Source organism: Notamacropus eugenii, chromosome 5 (genome assembly GCF_028372415.1).
Source record: "Notamacropus eugenii isolate mMacEug1 chromosome 5, mMacEug1.pri_v2, whole genome shotgun sequence".
NCBI lineage: Eukaryota > Metazoa > Chordata > Mammalia > Diprotodontia > Macropodidae > Notamacropus > Notamacropus eugenii.
In genome coordinates, this window is record NC_092876.1 from 198,946,947 (window position 1) to 198,964,091 (window position 17,145).

Genomic DNA, 17,145 nt, shown 5'->3' on the forward strand with positions numbered 1-17,145 from the left:
GCTTATCATTAGTGCCTAACTATGCTGGTAATATACTACTGAATTGACAGTATTATAAATAAACATTCCTAATCCCTAAGGGATACTTCTAGAACTCCAGTTGGAAACATGTAGCCAGCCTTGTTCTGCAAGAGTGAGGTCAGAACAATCTCTACAAAAAGGATAAATAGCCTCCAAGCAAATGCCAGCTAATGCCTGACCCATGTCCGCTTTTCTCAAATTGAGTGCTCCTTCTACCACTCTATGTCCCTCCACCTGCTATCATCATCATCGTCATTGTTACTATTTGTATGGTACTTTATGCTCATAGAACTCTTACATATCTCGTTTCAACCTCACAAGAAGCCTGTGGTTTAGGTAGTAAAAATAATATCCCCATTTTAAAGATCAGGAATATAGGCTCTGTTTTCTCATTCTAGTCATCTAATTACCTCGTATTCCTCCCTGTAATATCCAAGATGTATCCTGTTTTAGACTTTACATAACTCGTCTTCTATCAAAATTTATCTATTCTATATTCCATTCCCTCTAGGCCCTGAAGAAATTACTCATTACTACTATGTTGGTAGCTCTTAATAAATGAATGTATTTTCCCACTTCGTTTTAAGAGGAGCCATCTGTAGGTATGATGCCGTAACCCAAATAAATGACTCTAATATTGGAATTTCAGGTTCTCTAATAGACCAGAAGAGGAGATAATTGGAAGCAAAAAGGCATTTCTTGAGCCTCGCAACTCACACTACATATAGGGCTAGCTTTGAAAGGAATTATTACTCCCAGACCTAAAAGGTGACCTTATTCCTCCTTGATTAATTGCTTCAGGGACTAAGTCATTAAGCAGAGAGATTAGTGCCTAGTGTAGTCCCTGCCTTTATTTAATTAATCTGGGCCAGTTGGCAAGGTGTTAACAAGTGAAGTTAGCACCAGCTCCTAGATCTTTTAATGGAGAACTTTAATATTATCAGAAGATTGAAAGTACTAAAAAATGAGGAAGTTTTGAAGAATGTTAAGTAGACATCATAGATATGAATGGCTGTAGAGGGGATGGGAGGTGTGGCCACCTGTCCTTGAGTCCCTTCCCAGTTCTATTCCTAATTTCATTTCCAGAAATTAATCACCTGATCACCTCAGAGTCCTAGACTGGACTCGGAAAGACAAGAGCAACTTTTTAGGCTTTCTTCCCTTTTCCCTATTCCCTCGCCCCAATACCCTCTCCTAAAACCATAACATTTGAATATGATGTTCCCTTAAAAGACAATTTTTATGTGAAGTGAAAGTGTGCTGCCTATGATTGATTGAGCTGACCATTGGACAGGCCCTTGTGCTTTAGTTATTAGGTCTTTAGCCAACATCACAGTGGTGCAGTGGATAGATCGGTAGAGAAATACATCGATGGATGGATGGATATATATACATATATATACATATATGTGGTAGCTTGATGGATAAATGAATAGATGGATAGATGATAGACAGAGATAGGTGACAGAAGGACAGAAAGATAATAGATGGTGGATGGATGATAGAAGGTGGATAGATAAATGATAAATAGATGGATATAGATGGATAAATAGATGTGGATAGACAGATGACAGATGATGGATAGATAGGTGAGAAATGGATAGACTGAAGATAAATAGATCCTTTGGATGGACAGATAATCCCTTTCAAGGATTTTATATTCTGACAGAGGAGGTAGCAGGAGCTAGAAAGCAGAGGTCAGGGATGCCTAATGAAAATGGAGTCACAAGAGCTGAATTCTAATTCTAGCTTTGTCACCTACCACCTGTGTGACCTTGGGCAAGACACTTCACCCCACTAGGTCTCAGGATCTTCATCTATAAAACAAAAGGATTGCATTAAATTCTCTTCCAGCTCTAGAGCTATAGTTTTGTGACTTTTTTTTCTTTTCAAGAGAGCTAATAGCTGGGTTTTGTTTTGTCCATCCATCCCCATATGTGTACATTTCCTACGGTATATGTAATAAGCCAGTAAAACCTGTGTCAGCTCTTTGTCTCTACCACAGACCCCTCCTCGAAGGCCCAATCTCAATATCTGACAAAGAGGATAATCCCTGTGCCCACAGGTACACAGTGTTATGGAGTTCACATGAGATTATGTATGTAAAGTACTTCAAAAACTTTAAAGTAAAATCTGAATGCCAGTTACTACCTGTTGTCAATAAAAGAAATAATATCATTTACTTGCCTAACCTAAACAGAAAATACTGGGGTGTTTTTTTTTCCCTTCGTCACCCTCTATTATCTGCTTGTTGAGGCTAAATGCATTCAGTGATCATTCCATATGCTGTTCAGTTGAGGCTGCCAAAAGTCCCATATTTTACACCTTGTTCCATTTTCAGCTCATGTAAATGTTATGTTTGAGTTTGGCCATACATTGCTGATGACTACTATTAGCTCACCTCACACGGTAGTGGGCAAGACGGCTATGGAGGCTGGAATTCTAAAGCGTCCTTAGTGTGATAAATATGACACTTTACCAGCTCCGACTTCATTCAAAATAATGGAAAATGGCTATTCTGCTTTCTTTCCCTTTCTCTTTTCTCATCATTTACACTTAGTCCTTTAACCTTTTAAATTTACTGCTGCTTAACATGTGTACCTGAGGTCTGCAATCCCAAATGAGGAGGTAATATATCACAGCTAGTGTTAAAGTTACTGTATTCTGGTTTCCAAGTCTAGTTAACTCCAAGATAAACATATCCTTCCCACCATGCACTTAACTTCCAAAAACACACTGGTGGATAAAGTGCTTCAGGTAAAGTAATAATGCCAACAGTGTAATGAAACTTCCAAAGGGTATCAATTACCCCATGTTCAGAAAAAAGTATATAAGGAAAAGTATCAAGTCAGTAAGTATTCATTATGTTCTCCTACTATGGGCCTGGCACTGTGCTAAGTTCTAGACATACAAAGAAAGGCAAAAACAGTCCCTGCTGTCAAATAGCTCACAGCCTGGTAGAGGGAATCAACACGTAAACAATTATGTACTAACAAGATGTATGCAGGATAAACTGTAGACACTCTCAAAGAGAAAGCATTATTAGCCTTAAGGAGGACTAGGGAAGACCTCTCCTAGAAGCTAGGATATGAGCTGAGACTTCAGAGGAAGCCAAGAGGGAGAGATGAAGAGGGAGAGAATCAAAATGAAAACCCCCCCCAAATCCAACCACTTACATTTCTCATCTTGGAGTGAATGTAGTCTTCAAGGATACTATTTTTTTTTAACGTTGTGGGACTGGAAGAAGGTAGCTCTGTATCTATGTTCAGTAGTTTCTAAGGTCCTTCTCTAAGGACACAATCAAGTGATCCTATTTATAACCAGCCCTGTGGACTAAGTGAAGTAATGGACATGAAAGGCCTTTGAAAAGTACAAAGTACTGTTATCTAAGAGATGCTTCAATATTTTAAAAAGATCTATGATTTCATCAGCAGTGTTATCCCCTTCACATCTTACCAGACCATTTTCCTGAGTTATCATGAACTCCAAATTCATTACTTGGTGCCCAGCCCTTTAGTGGTTAAGTCCAGTTAGCTGGATCTTTCTACAATGACAGACACAAAAATTTGTGCCAGGATGGCTATTGCAAGCCTTAGCTGATAGGAAGTACAGCTGGTACTCTGGGGGCATAGCCTTTGAGAACTCAGGGTCATGGTCATGCCATGATTAAGGTCTGAAATAGGTCATTAGAGAAAGTCTGTATTCAAGGAGCATAATGATTTTTGGCTTCTGGTGGAAAGTAGGACCAAGTTAACCAACTTCACACCACTGAAGTGGGTTGCTGAAGGAAAATAGTTCAAAGGTCACCAGCTTCATCTACCAGCCCCTTTCTCCTTTTGCTCCTAGACCTGGTACAGGATGGGCAGCTAGGTAGCACAGTGGATATAGAGCCTGGCCTGGAGTCAAGAAGATCTGAGTTCAAATTGACCCCACACATTTACTAGTTACGTGGCCCTGAGCAAGTCACTTAACCCTGTTTGCCTCAGTTTCCTCATCTGAAAAATGAGCTGGAGAAGGAAATGGCAAACCATTCTAGTATCTTTGCCAAGAAAACCCCAAATGGGGTCACAAACAGTCGGACACCACTGAAAAACGACAGGGACTGAAAAGAATCTCCCATTCACACACCCAAATCCCACCCAGCTCCTTTGCAGTTTTTGTTAAGCAGAACTTATAGGATTTATAAGGATCCCAGGTACCCTGGGGTTGGACAGGAATTCAAAGGAATTTTCTGACCACAATTCAAATAGTTTAAACTGAGACTGTATGAAGGGCAACAGTTTGAAGAGTTCGGTTCAAAAGCCTAAGACCTTTCTCTAGCTAGCTGCATAGGTGTAACTGGTCAGAATGGAAAATCATAAAAGTGAGAGAGAGCCCCTGGAGCCATGATCTGCTGGTGTTGGCAGAGACTACATAGTGGCTGAGGATCGGTAGAGACCAGCTCAGCAGAGACAAGAGCAGAGAGAAGCAGAGAACAGGTCTCTGACTTGACCACTGGGAGTCTGATGACCAGAAAGAAAAAGCAGAAGTATCTGAAAAAAGAAGGTTCCAACAAGGGTGTCACCTTAGACCTGAGTTGCCTTGGCTACAAATTTTCTCCTTAGATTTGCATGTTCCTAATGCGAAGCCCTTTCCCCCTGGTGATGCTGTTTGCATGGGAAGAATCTTTCATTGTCCCATGCTTGGTTAAAGAAACTCATTCATGGAGCTTGTAAGCTATAGGGTTTTAAGTGGATTCTGGGACCAAAAGAGTGTTGAGCCTAGAGTCACTTTCAAGGGGATCTCATTTTGTGATTGCTATTGGTTAAGATCATGGTGGGTCACAGGTACAATCTCATAAACAGAAAAATTAAATTTGTAAAGAAAAAACACTATTCCTTGCCTATAGATGGTACTTTAAAACTCCGGCCAGATACATAAAAGATCTGGGTGAAAAAATTGTGAATGGCTCAGCTACCAAAACAATCAACTAGAATTGTATTGGCAAGGAGCTTCATCTGCAGAGATGACGGAAAACTCTCCCTGTGGAATAATCCAGGACAGGGACCCTCTCCATCTCAAATTCGTTGAAATGGAGACACAAGTAAAGATAAAACAAAAGACGTCATCGTTCAACATTTCTAAAATCACACTTCACTCGCATACTAAGTTCCTAATGATGAAATTGATGCTATCTCTCTGCAGAGAGCAGCTCTGGAAACACTCTCAATAATTCTCTCCTTGTATGCCCTCCTGTAGCTGCCTAGGCTTGTTGACAAAGAAACAAGGCCTTTACTTGCTGTAAAGGAAGTCAAACCCAACCTCACAGACTGAAGTGTGTGGTTAAAAATAATAATAATATCATCAATCTCTCAGTCTATCAAAGCTTTTACAGGTTGGTTCCTGATTTCTAATTTTTAAAGTTTCTACATCCTAACTTGTTATGATACTCAGGATCTACAAAGGCAATTCCGCCCAGATTTCCTGGGCAAGCTTGTTTTTATGTAAGGCTCCCATTTAAATATCTTTAGAATTCGCCTTGAAGCAATAGACAAGTATGTGCTGCTCTCTTCTAAATATGGGAACAGTAAGTACAAATAGAACACTGAAGATCTGCTTTGAAGCTCAACTTTGTAACTGGGCAGACTCTGGAAACATCAGAAGCAGCAGCAGCAGCCGCAGTGGTAGAGGACTAGGGAAAATCTTTCTTCTTTTAATTGCTAATGTACTCATTCTGGGAGGTCTCTTGTCAGATTAAGGGTCAGGGTCTGATCTGGGCTTCCCTGCTAATGGAAATGTTGTGGGAGTGCTAGAATGAGTGCTGTGATAGTACTAATAATTAATGACGATCATAATGTCTGGAGGGCTCTCATTTAGTGCCTTTCATCCCCCCAAACACTTCAGATCTTTCCTCAATCACCCACTGTGGACCCGGAGCTGACTTGGGCAGAGAATGTGGCCCGAGTGGCACAGGGACACAGCAACAGTAGGCTTATTTATAACATGAGTGAAAGAAAAATACCTGTTCAAAACTGAAGTGTAAATTTTTGGGTAGGCAGGCTGTAGCTATCCAACTGGAGACTTTGCCAGGAACCAAGTTTTATTACCCCCACCCCCACCCCCTTGCAAAAAGCACATAGAGTGCTTTCCTAGCCATAAACAGACCTTGGATTTTTATCTACTCTGCAGCTCAACACCCTCTAACCACGGAGAGAAATTCATGGAGAAAAGGACAGCTGGAACTTCTGAAGAATCCAGATTTCAGCCTTCCACTGTTAGAGGTTGATCCCCGACAAGTACTGACACACCCTGGCCTTGAAATGCAGAGATGGCTAAAACAAAATGGTAAGGCTGCTTCCAGGGGGAGGGGAACAAGAGAAGAAAAAAAAGCCATACAAATTAATTACCTCAGGACACTTTATTCTACAAAACAGACTCTCCCAATAAGGTATAACACCCTAATTTTAGCAGGTTTTTTGTTTATTTGTTTTTAACTTTTACAAGGTCTTGGGGGAAGGGAAGGGGTTAACAGGGCAAGATCTAAGGAATTTCTACATCCACACCGACTGATTTTTCAGATTCTTTGGCCTGTCTGTTTTGACTCTTCAGACCTCTCTTTCCATTTGCATCTCAGACCTTCTCATTCTCCAAACACAAAATCTTTACTTCTGTCATTTTCCCATCACTTCCACAAAAGCTTCATTCATCCTTCCACTCTGACCCAAACCTCCAACCTATCAACTTTTCCCATTTTACCCATTTCATAGGCTGTGCTGAACTTCTCCACCCACCTGGTCCAAAATCCACTGTTTCAAGGTGGCTAGATTTGAAGACCAGTCCACTTAATTCCTTACTTTGCTATCAGTCCTGTCTCACTTCTGCTCCTGAGCTGCAAAGAACTGCTGGAGGTAAATACAGAATTGAGTCCATCTAACCAATTATGCAGAATTAGTTGGTGCATACCAGCAAAGTTATCAGAATTCATACAGCTACTTAATGCTTACAGCTGTGCGACTGTGGGCAAGAATATAGTGGGAAATCTAACTCATAACCAGCTTTGAAATAAATGTCACACTCCCTGTAAAATAAATTCATTTTAGGAATATTTTAGTGGAAATAAATTGTAGGGGGGCTCTATCTCAATTGGCTTGAACATGTTTCTGAACTTAGTCAACTCTAATATATACACATCACCAAAAGCTAACAATCAGCTAGGGAAGTAAATTAGCTTTAAAGTACACCTCACATGTACAACTCCGCCCTCTTAAAAATGCATTTTTGAATGTCAATCCTAGACTTCAACCTTGGGATCAGAGGAGCTAGTTTCAAATATGGCTTTGCTGTTTACTACTGGGCGGATTATTTAAGCTGTCTGAGCCACATTCAGCTCTCTCATATGTGAAGTGAGAAGATTGCACTAAATGATCTCTGTAAGATCTCTTTTAGCTCTAGAACCTAAGATTCACATGACGAGGACGAAGTCACTTTGGAATCCTGGTTTCCTCCGCTAGAAAATACAAAGGGCTTTCCTCATGGCAATTCCATAAGGTAGTAAGGCAAGCACTACTATTTTTATTTTGTCTCTTTTAAAAATGATTTCTCATGCATTTGACTTTCAATGAAAATAAAGCCAATTAAGCATACACTGGCAACTACTTAGACTTTCAAAGTTATAAATACAGTATGTCCTAATAACTTATTGGTTATTCCCTCTCTTTCTCCTTCTGTTTTGTTTTTTGCATCTAGTTTCCCACTTACACAGTTAGTAGTGCCTACTCTGTTCTTTGTATAAGGTTTAAAAACAATTTTTTTTAAAGAGATTAAATAGGAAAAGGTCCTTTATGTACAAAAATATCATTTCTAGGAGCTTTTTTTCCTGTGGTGACAGAAAACTGAAAACTAAAGGGATGCCCATCAATTGAGGAATAACTGAGTAAGTTGTGATATACAAATAATAACCACAACACCATTTGTGTTTCCTATGTGCCAGGCACTGTGCTTATGCACTTTACATATATGATCTTATTCGATCCTCACAACGCTAGGAACTAGATGCTATTATTTATCCTTATCTTACAGTTAAGGAAACTGAGGCAAGCAGAGGTTAAGTGACTTGTCCATGGTCACCCAACTGGTAAGTATCTGAGGCCAAATTTAAACTAAAGTCTTCCCGAGCCTAGGTCCAGCTCTCCATATACTTTGGTACATGCCTGCCAGTGATGAATGTGATAGAAATGAGGAAGTAAATGATTTCAAAAAGACTTGGAAAGCCATATAAATTGATAAGGAGTAAAGTGAGGCCAAGCAGAAAAATAATTTATACTATAACATATATTATAATGTAATAACATCACTATTAATAAAAATGAACAATTCTGAGAACTTTTATAAACTGAAAAATAATAAAGCAAGCAGAATCAAGAGAACAGTTTATACAATGACAACAATACTGTTAAAAAGAAATAACTGTGAAAGTGTGAGGACTATGACTTTTAATCACCAATGATAATACAATCACCAGATTTAGCCCCCATAGAGATGTGTCATAAAAGAAGGCTGAAATGTTACAAAAAAACACAAATTTGCAGAATGGCCAGACCAGACACAATATACAAGAAAATATATAGTGAGCTTGACACAATCTTCAAAGAACTAAGGAGTCGTATAAAATATCTCAAAAAAAAAGAAGATATAGGAAAAAATGTGGATCTACAAAAGGTAATCATAAACCACTAACTCATATATTTCTTATCTTTATGAAATCTTTTTAAAAAAATAATACTGAAACTATGATTTCCTCGCTCTACACATCCTCAATGCTTATCTTCTCTCAATGCAAGTTAGTGCCAGAGGTAGCACGTAAACTTAGGTCTTCTCAACTACAAGGCCAGTTCTCTATCCATTAAAACAGTGGCTTCTCAACAGATCTTTATGGAAATAATCCATATTATTGTATATCCATAGTTCAAAGTGGAGAAGAGAACGGACAGATTTTTACAAGAGATTTTCTATAGCATATCTCATTCTTACACAGCTGAGTTGAAGTTACAAAGAGTACTAGATTTTACTGTATATTTTATTTTATAAAAAAAAATTTTAATTTTGTAGAGCCAAACCACAGACTTAAAGGCTCTCTTTCAACAAGGAATTTCTGATGTCTGTTAAAATCATACAGGATTTAATCAATCAACAAGTATTTGTGAAGTGTCTGATATGTGCCAGGCACTATGTGAGGTAGGCACAAGCACAAAGAAACAATTCCGACTCATGAGAAGTTTATATCCTAATGGGGGAAACAGCTAGTACATATAGACAGTAAAGGACTCTGTGTGATGGAGTTAAGTACCAAGCACACTCCCAGGCATTGTGAATGGTTAGAGGAAAGGTCCAGAGGTGAGAGATTGTCATGTGTGAGGAAAAGAGAGAGAGCCAGTTTAGCTAGATCACAGAGTGCAGGTGGAAAGATAAGGTGGGGCCAGGTTCTATATGACTTTGAATGCTAAACAGAGGAATTGATATTTTATCCTACAGGCAATAGAAATTCCAGAAAACTGAAATTAAATGACTAGGAGAGTCAGATATGCACTTATGGAAAATTCCTTTGGCAGCCATGTGTTGGATGAACTGGAGTGGGGAGAGACTTAAAGCAGAGAAACCATTTAGAAAACTGTTGCAGTAATCTAGGCCAAGAGGAGATAATGGCCTGATCTAAGGCAGTTTGGCAGCACTACTCCTAAAGCTTAGCAGAGAGGGCTTTAGGGCCACCACCTTCCTCCCAGCCATGACTGACAACTGGCCTCAAAACTTACTCTGGCTCAAACTAGATTAAAAGGTAACTGGCAAATGTTTAACAAAATGAATAAAATATAATGCAACAAAGGTAATGCTAATTTGTGGTTTTCTAAGTCAATATGTAGCCAGAAGGAATATATCTTTCTCTTTGAGTCCAACACTACTGACTTACACAACCAAGTTAATACTGCCTTATTTGTATAGGACATATTATGTGGGATAGGGGAATGCATGAATACACAAAAATTAAGCCAGTCAGTTGTCCTGAATTATGTCAAGTGGTCAGTAAACACTTATGAAGTGCCTACTATGTGCCACATAGTGTGTTAAGCACTGGGGATACAAAGAAAGGCAAAAAGGACTGTCCCTGTCCTTAAGGAGCTCATACTCTAATGGGAGAAAGATAATACATAAAAGAAAGCTTAAAAGGGCAGCAAGGGTACCTCAAATGAGGCATGATGAAAGTCTGGAGGAGTGTAGCAGGGTGGGAAATGATAAGATTCCTGACCAGGGTGACCTCCTCAAACAGAAAGTCTGGTAGGAACTCTTTACTGTCCACCTCCATCCTCTCCAACTAGAGGGATGAAGAAACCCCAGGGACCCTCTAGACTGAGAAGGTGTGGGTTTCAGAGTTGATGGGATCATGTAGGATGCAGAGATGACAGAGCACAAGCTATGGTATCAAGGCGGGGTCAAAGCTAAGGGAGTTGAGCTATTGATGGCTAAAGTGACTGGATCTCTTGTATGGGGCCCAGCAGCCTTTTTCCTTCCTGAGATGAGTTGTGAGGACCTGTCCAATCCAGTTTAACCCCCATTAAAAGCCAGCCCCAGCAGCCACTACAGCCCCAGGAATCTGAGGCAGAGGAAATCTCCCCATTTTCCCAGAAATCCCAGTTCAAGATGGCCTGGATGTATATCCCACCCCACTTTCATCAATGTATCAGGGCAAGGGGCTGAGCCTGGATGGCTCTTGAACCAGTTGTCTCAGCATGATTTCTCCAGGTAACCTCAGAAACCTCCATGTAGTCTAGGGGATGTCTTGGCAATGGAATCAAGGGCCCATCCCAGTATGCTATGAAAATGGCCTTCTGTGGGATTTGGAAAGTCTGTCTGTATGAGAAGTGGAGAAAAATGTCAAACCCAAACATCTCTCATCTTCTCTCAAACTATAGCATGAGGGAGGTAAATGTATGCCCCATGTTCATGTCTAACTCCTTCTCCTAGTGCTCCTTTCCTTCAAACTCCCAAATGACATGGAATGGGACCAAGTATAAAATGAAGACGTAAACAGCTTCATCAATAGCTACTATTCGATGGCACTTTATGGTCTGTAAAGCCATTTATATGTTATCTGATTTCATCCTTTCCACGCAGAAGGCAGGGACTATTATCTCCATTTTAGAGGTGAGAAAACTAAGGATGAAAAGATTAAGTGGCTCGCCCAGGGTTACATAGGCAATAAGAGTGTGAGGCAGAATTATGAACTTAGGTCTTCCTGACTGGACTAAATAACATAATCATTATCTTTGAAACCTTGGAAATAGTCAGTTTGAATTTGGAAACATTTCATGCTCTGTTATTTTGAGAGTGAACGACTAGTACTGGGTATAATCTTCATGGAAATGTATCTCAGCTCAATATGAGATTTGTTGAGAGGCACCTTGGCTTAGAGCAGACACACTAGCTGTGTGACCATGAACAAGTCACTTTAAAACCTCAGCAATAACTCCTATATCAGAAGATAAAGGGAAAATAACCAATTTAAAAATATTTTACTTATTAATGGCTTTTGCTGTTCAGTTGTCTATGACCCCAGTTGGGGTTTTTTTGGCAAAGATACTAGAATGTTTTGCCATTTCCTTCTCCAGTTTATTTTACAAATGAGGAAAGTGAGGCAAAACAGAGTTAAGTGACTTATTCAGGGTCACACAGCTAGTAAGTATCTGGGGCCATATTTGAATTCAAGTCTTCCTAACTGCAGTCCTGGTACAACCCAGCTTCCCTTTTATTAATGGTACAAAACCCTTTTTATTCTCACTAAAATACTGATTTTTAAAATCTTTAAATATTGATATTAGTAGCATACTCTCTATGTTCTGAGCAATTAACTACTGCTTTTGATGTCCTATTATCTACTTCTCAGCATTTCAAATATATCCCATACTGGCTGCTTAAAAATACTGGGTGCTTTACCTAAGTTCTTAATAATTCACAAAATAAGCTACGTCTTCAAATTGGCCTTAAAATGTATTATAAAATGGTATGACTGTAACTCTAAATATTAAAATGCTCCTATTTAAAGAAGGGTCAGACTACTCCCTGCCGTCAAAGTGCATATACATACTAGCTCAACCATGCTGTAAGATAGTGCCTTCTGTTATGTAATGTTACTTTAAAGGTTAGAGTATCTGTTCACAGACCAGATTATTTTAATTTGCACTTTTCATGTTTATGTGTGTTTAAACTATCACAAAAATAGTGCAAAAAAACAGTGTAGTATAGTTTTAATATGAAAATGTTTTAAGTTTGCATCAACAATTGAAAAGTACCAGTTGATTCCATTTTCTTAAGTTCTAATTTTGATGTATTTTGTATAATTAACACAAAGTGGTTACTATTTTAATTTCAAGATAGAGTTATAGTACCTGGGCTTTCAAAAAACAGGACACTGTAAAGTGCAAAGCCAGTATTAACATTCTATTTTCTGGTTGATTTGGACTGCCAATACAACAAATAATACTTACAAAAAACTAAAGTTTAGCATAAGATGGAATAAAAATTATCTATAAAATTACTTATTTCATGAAATTAAATATCATTATAAAACTGTATACCCTTTGACCCAGCAATACCACTACTAGGTCTCAAAAAGATCACAAAAATGGAAAAAAGACCCATATGTACAAAAATATTTATATCAGCTTTTTTTGTGGTGGCAAAGAATTGGAAATTAAGGAGATGTCCATCAATTGGGGAATGACTGAACAAGTTGTGGTATGAATATAATGAAATACTATTGTGCTATAAGAAATGATGAGCAGGCAGGTTTCAGAAAAACCTGGACTTACAAGAACTGATGATGAATGAAGTGAGCAGAACCAGGAGAATATGGTACATAGTAAAAGCAGCATTGTTCTTTGATGACTGACTTTGACAGACTTGGCTCTTCTCAGCAATGCAAGGATCTAAGACAACTCCAAAAGACTCATGATGGAAAATGCTGTCCACATCCACAGAAAGAACTTTGGAATCTTTGTTTTGTTTCTTCTTTCTCATGGTTCCTCCCATTACTTCAAATTCTTTACATCATGGCTAACGTGAAAATATATTTAATGTGAATGTATAAGTAGAGCCTACATCAGATTGCATGCCATCTTGGGGAGAGGGGAGGAAAAGGTAAGGCAGAAAATTCAAAACTCAAAATCTTATGGAAGTGAATGTTGAAAACTAAAAATAAATTGTAAAAAATTAAAAATTAAAAAAAATTTTTAAAAAGAAATATCATTACTAGGACTTTCTAGGAAGGGCTTATTTTTCCCCCCACAAGAAATGTACCAAAATTGAGTTTCAATCTCTGTTAAAGTTTTTTTTCACCAGGTTTTATTCTTTGACACATGCTATTGCAAAAAGGCCAACATTTTCAGTTTTTCTTGGAATGGTTATTATTGAGTAATAGGAGGCTACTTGCTGTATTCTATTCTAGCTTTTGAATGGTCTTGAAAACACTTTCTGAAAATGAAGTTATGGATATCTGTGGATGTATTGAGGGACAGTGGTCAACACAGAAGTGAGGGGAGTAGCCACTGTTTTCCTGGAATTTCTGAGAAAGTGTTTTGAAGAGCTGGGAGGACAGATGGGGGGATTCACTTTAACTGTTGGTGGTCAGGTAACTGTATGGTACTGTATCCAGAGTGGTCAAGTAGACTGTAGGCATAATACAAATTTAAACAGTCATTTCTGCTACATACAGTTCAATATATTTATGACAAACATTCTAAGCTAATTCTTCTAAATCTTCCTGAAAAAAACTGTAGACCTCACATGATCCGTTAATTTTATTATACATTTTTAAATCAATGCTCATGTAGACAGGTCCCCAAAAAGTGTGGCCTGGGGCCACACATACTCTAAAGGTAACCCTGATTATATGAGTCAAGAAGAGTTAGATATGAAAGATACTGTGGATGTGGGTAGAAACAGTACCCATCCTGCAACTAATTGTATATGTGGGGTAGGAGGAAGCAAGGAATAGGAGATAATAAGATTATCAGTCTGAGAGGTCAGAAAGGATGACAGATCTTCCAAAAGAAATGAGAAAATTTGGAAGGGGCATCTTGAGGAAGGAGAAAGAGTTGTCAGAAATGTAGGAGAAGAATAGGAATGAAAAGTAGTACTCCTCTGATTATTGGCCACGGTCAAGGAGGATGCCCTGCCCAGGATACAAAAGGAAAATGACTTCCTCACAAATGGTAAGGTTCTCCAGTCATTCCTGTCTGTAGAAGATATGGGACTGACTGTCTCAAACCCAAGAATGTTAGAGAGTCTCCTTAATGAGATGTAAGGTCGAAAGAGATTGACCTAATCATCCATGAGGGAAAAAGTAAGTGGATAAAAATATATATTGTCCAAGCTGTGACAGGCAATTAGAAAGCCAGCCTACTGAGTTAACATATGAGTACATATATGTGGAACAGGCACTGCAAGAGATCATTAATTATGCCTAGAATTGAATGGCGGAGGGAGAGAGCAGGCTAGATTGCATTTGGGAAATTGTGCCAGGCTTTGATGATCCCATGCTGATCCCCAACACAAAGATCCATCTTTTTTTTTTTTTTAGACACAAATATATTCCTGACAACACTGTATAGCTGCAAATGAAAAAGCAGTCTCTGAAGGTTCGACATAGTAGGCGACCCAGAGGGCAACAGAGTGACTCAACAATAGTGTAAGCAGCTATTTCCAATAATAACCTGTGTGCAAGAAGTGGTATAAGGGATATTATCAAGGAAAAATGATAAGAAAGTGTCAGCGAGGGAGATCAAAGGAATTAGAGGAAGGCCTAAAACTGCCCTGGTAAAAAGGTCCAGACTAGAGAATGGCCCCAAGTAGTTTGGGTTGTTACTCTGTACAGGATTGAAAAGGGGCAGATTGGTTACTCTTTGTACAAATGTGGGTATAAAACCTCACCCCTGAAAACTATGGCTCTGGAGCCCCTAACTACTTTTCCCAGGCTCAGTAGCAGTATGAATTATTTTGGGCAATAAGTTTTGTAAATCACAGTATAAGCCTCCATCAGTACAATGCTATCTTATTTAAAGACAAAGCAGGTACACAGATGCAAAAGCATTTAATTAAGGCAAGGAAAATCAATTAGTATAATTGGTGATTAAAGTTAGTTTTTAAAAAGTAGTGAATGAGAAAGAAATTTCACAAGGAAAATTTATGAGCATTTGGAGAACTCTTTCTCAGTACTTGAATGGACAGGGTGGGCCAAATGTCAATTTTTCCTTCATCTCTCTTCAGTCTAAACCTCAGTGACCAGCTCACTGATGCTCAGTAGCACACCAGGAAACCCCTTTCCATGTGGTTCTCCATCTGTTTGTTTCCATATTCTTTTCCAAGTTTGTGCCTCCCTCCTGACAGAATCCAGCTCAGATACCCCCTGGATTCTGACATCCTGGAGCATCCACCAGTGAACAGCAGAGCAGCCGCCTTATCTCATCATTTGGAGCATGTTAGCCCACAAGGAAGAACTCCATTAAGAACAACCAAATATACCCATACTTTCCAGTATACACAAATCAACTGAAAAGAAAGCCATTGTTGTTTTAATTGGTATTTAATTAAATCTACAAATTAATTCTGAAAGGATTGTCATTTTTACTAAATTTAATAGTGCCTTTTAATAATTCCGGTGTCAAACAAGACAGTATTAGTGCTGTATTGATATATTAGTATAATTCCATTTTGACATCACTGGAGACAATTATCTCCTAAGTCCAAGAAAGGACAAATGGGGTGGGCACACAAGAAAGAAGCCTGTATCAGTGAGAAAGGTGGGTAGGCAGCTATTCAAGATACCTGCCCAGAAGCTGTACAGAAGATAAGGGAGTACTGAACCCATCAGAGGAGTAGTAAAGGTGTTGGTATGATAATCCATTGTCTTGCTAGAGATACCTATACAGGTACATGTTTTATATAATAGAAATTTTTCTGAAAAAGTTGCATATTGATCACATTTCTGTGCCTATGATAAACTTTTGTTCAACGCATGGAGAAAACTTTATATTAAATGAATTTTATGAATCCTTCTGTAAAGTGAATAACCATTCCTGATTTTCATCTCTTTCTAAATCTAGGTTTTAATGTATTATGATTACTGGGAGTAATGCACATCTTTATATCTGAGTAAAAAAACATTAGATTGAAGGGTCAACTACAAGGTCTGCTGCTAGCCATAGGATTTAGAACTGAAAGGGGACCAGAGATTATTTAGTTCAGTCCCCTCATTTTATAGATGAGGAAACTGAGGCCTAAAGAAGGTGACTTACTTGCCTAACATCATGTAAATCACAAGCAGCAAAGATGGAATATGAAACCATATCCTCTAATTCTCAATGCACTGTTTTTCAATTATGCCACATAGTCAACCAAAAGCAGCTGGACCAAGGGTTTCTGCTTCCCAAAGCTGGGTCATTCCAGGGACAGCTCTGAGCACACTGATCCAAAGCAAGGCAGTGAATAGGTCCTGGCACCTCGAAAATTCTGATTATAAAGGGGAAAGAAGGAAAAAGAAAAACACATTAAAAAAAAAGAAAAACTTACGAAGGTAGGACCAAAAGCGATTTACAGATCTCTTTAGGAGGAAATGGGGACTCTGAAGTGGCATTATGTGAAGATCCCATGAGCCAGGCCTCGATATTCAAGCAGCTTGGTAAATCTGTCTGGCTCAGCAGGGAGGAGCCACACCGCAAGCATTCGGCAAAAAGCCAATTCCCAGTAGTCTTGCCTCTTTGGTCTCTGTGAATGGTTGGAATCTCTGCTTGTGTTCTTTAGTAAATTATGACTGTCGATCTTTATGCCTCGTAGGGAAAAAAATCTAGAAGTTCCAGCAATTCCATCTAAGGAAAACTGATGGGAATGAATAATGTCCAAATATCTCCTCAATGAAAATCAGGTGATGGAAACCACAGTACAGTAAGCTCATCCTGTTTATAGCTTCAGAACCAAGTAGGTTCATGTGGGCCTGAAGAACTCAGATCAAATTAGGTCTAGAACAAACGTAATGAGCTTTTGTTCTGTCTTTTCTAAGGGGCACTGGGTGGCAAAGAAGTTGGTATATGGGTCCTTAAC

The 17,145-nt window shown here is 38.8% G+C and overlaps 1 long non-coding RNA gene across 1 annotated transcript; it reads left to right on the forward strand.

The window, feature by feature from the left end:
• Positions 1-5,616: 5,616 nt before the first annotated feature.
• LOC140505649 (uncharacterized) lies at positions 5,617-15,660 on the forward strand. The gene is made up of 2 exons (XR_011967591.1): positions 5,617-5,684; positions 6,190-15,660. It is a non-coding gene; the product is annotated as an uncharacterized lncRNA (long non-coding RNA).
• Positions 15,661-17,145: the final 1,485 nt, after the last annotated feature.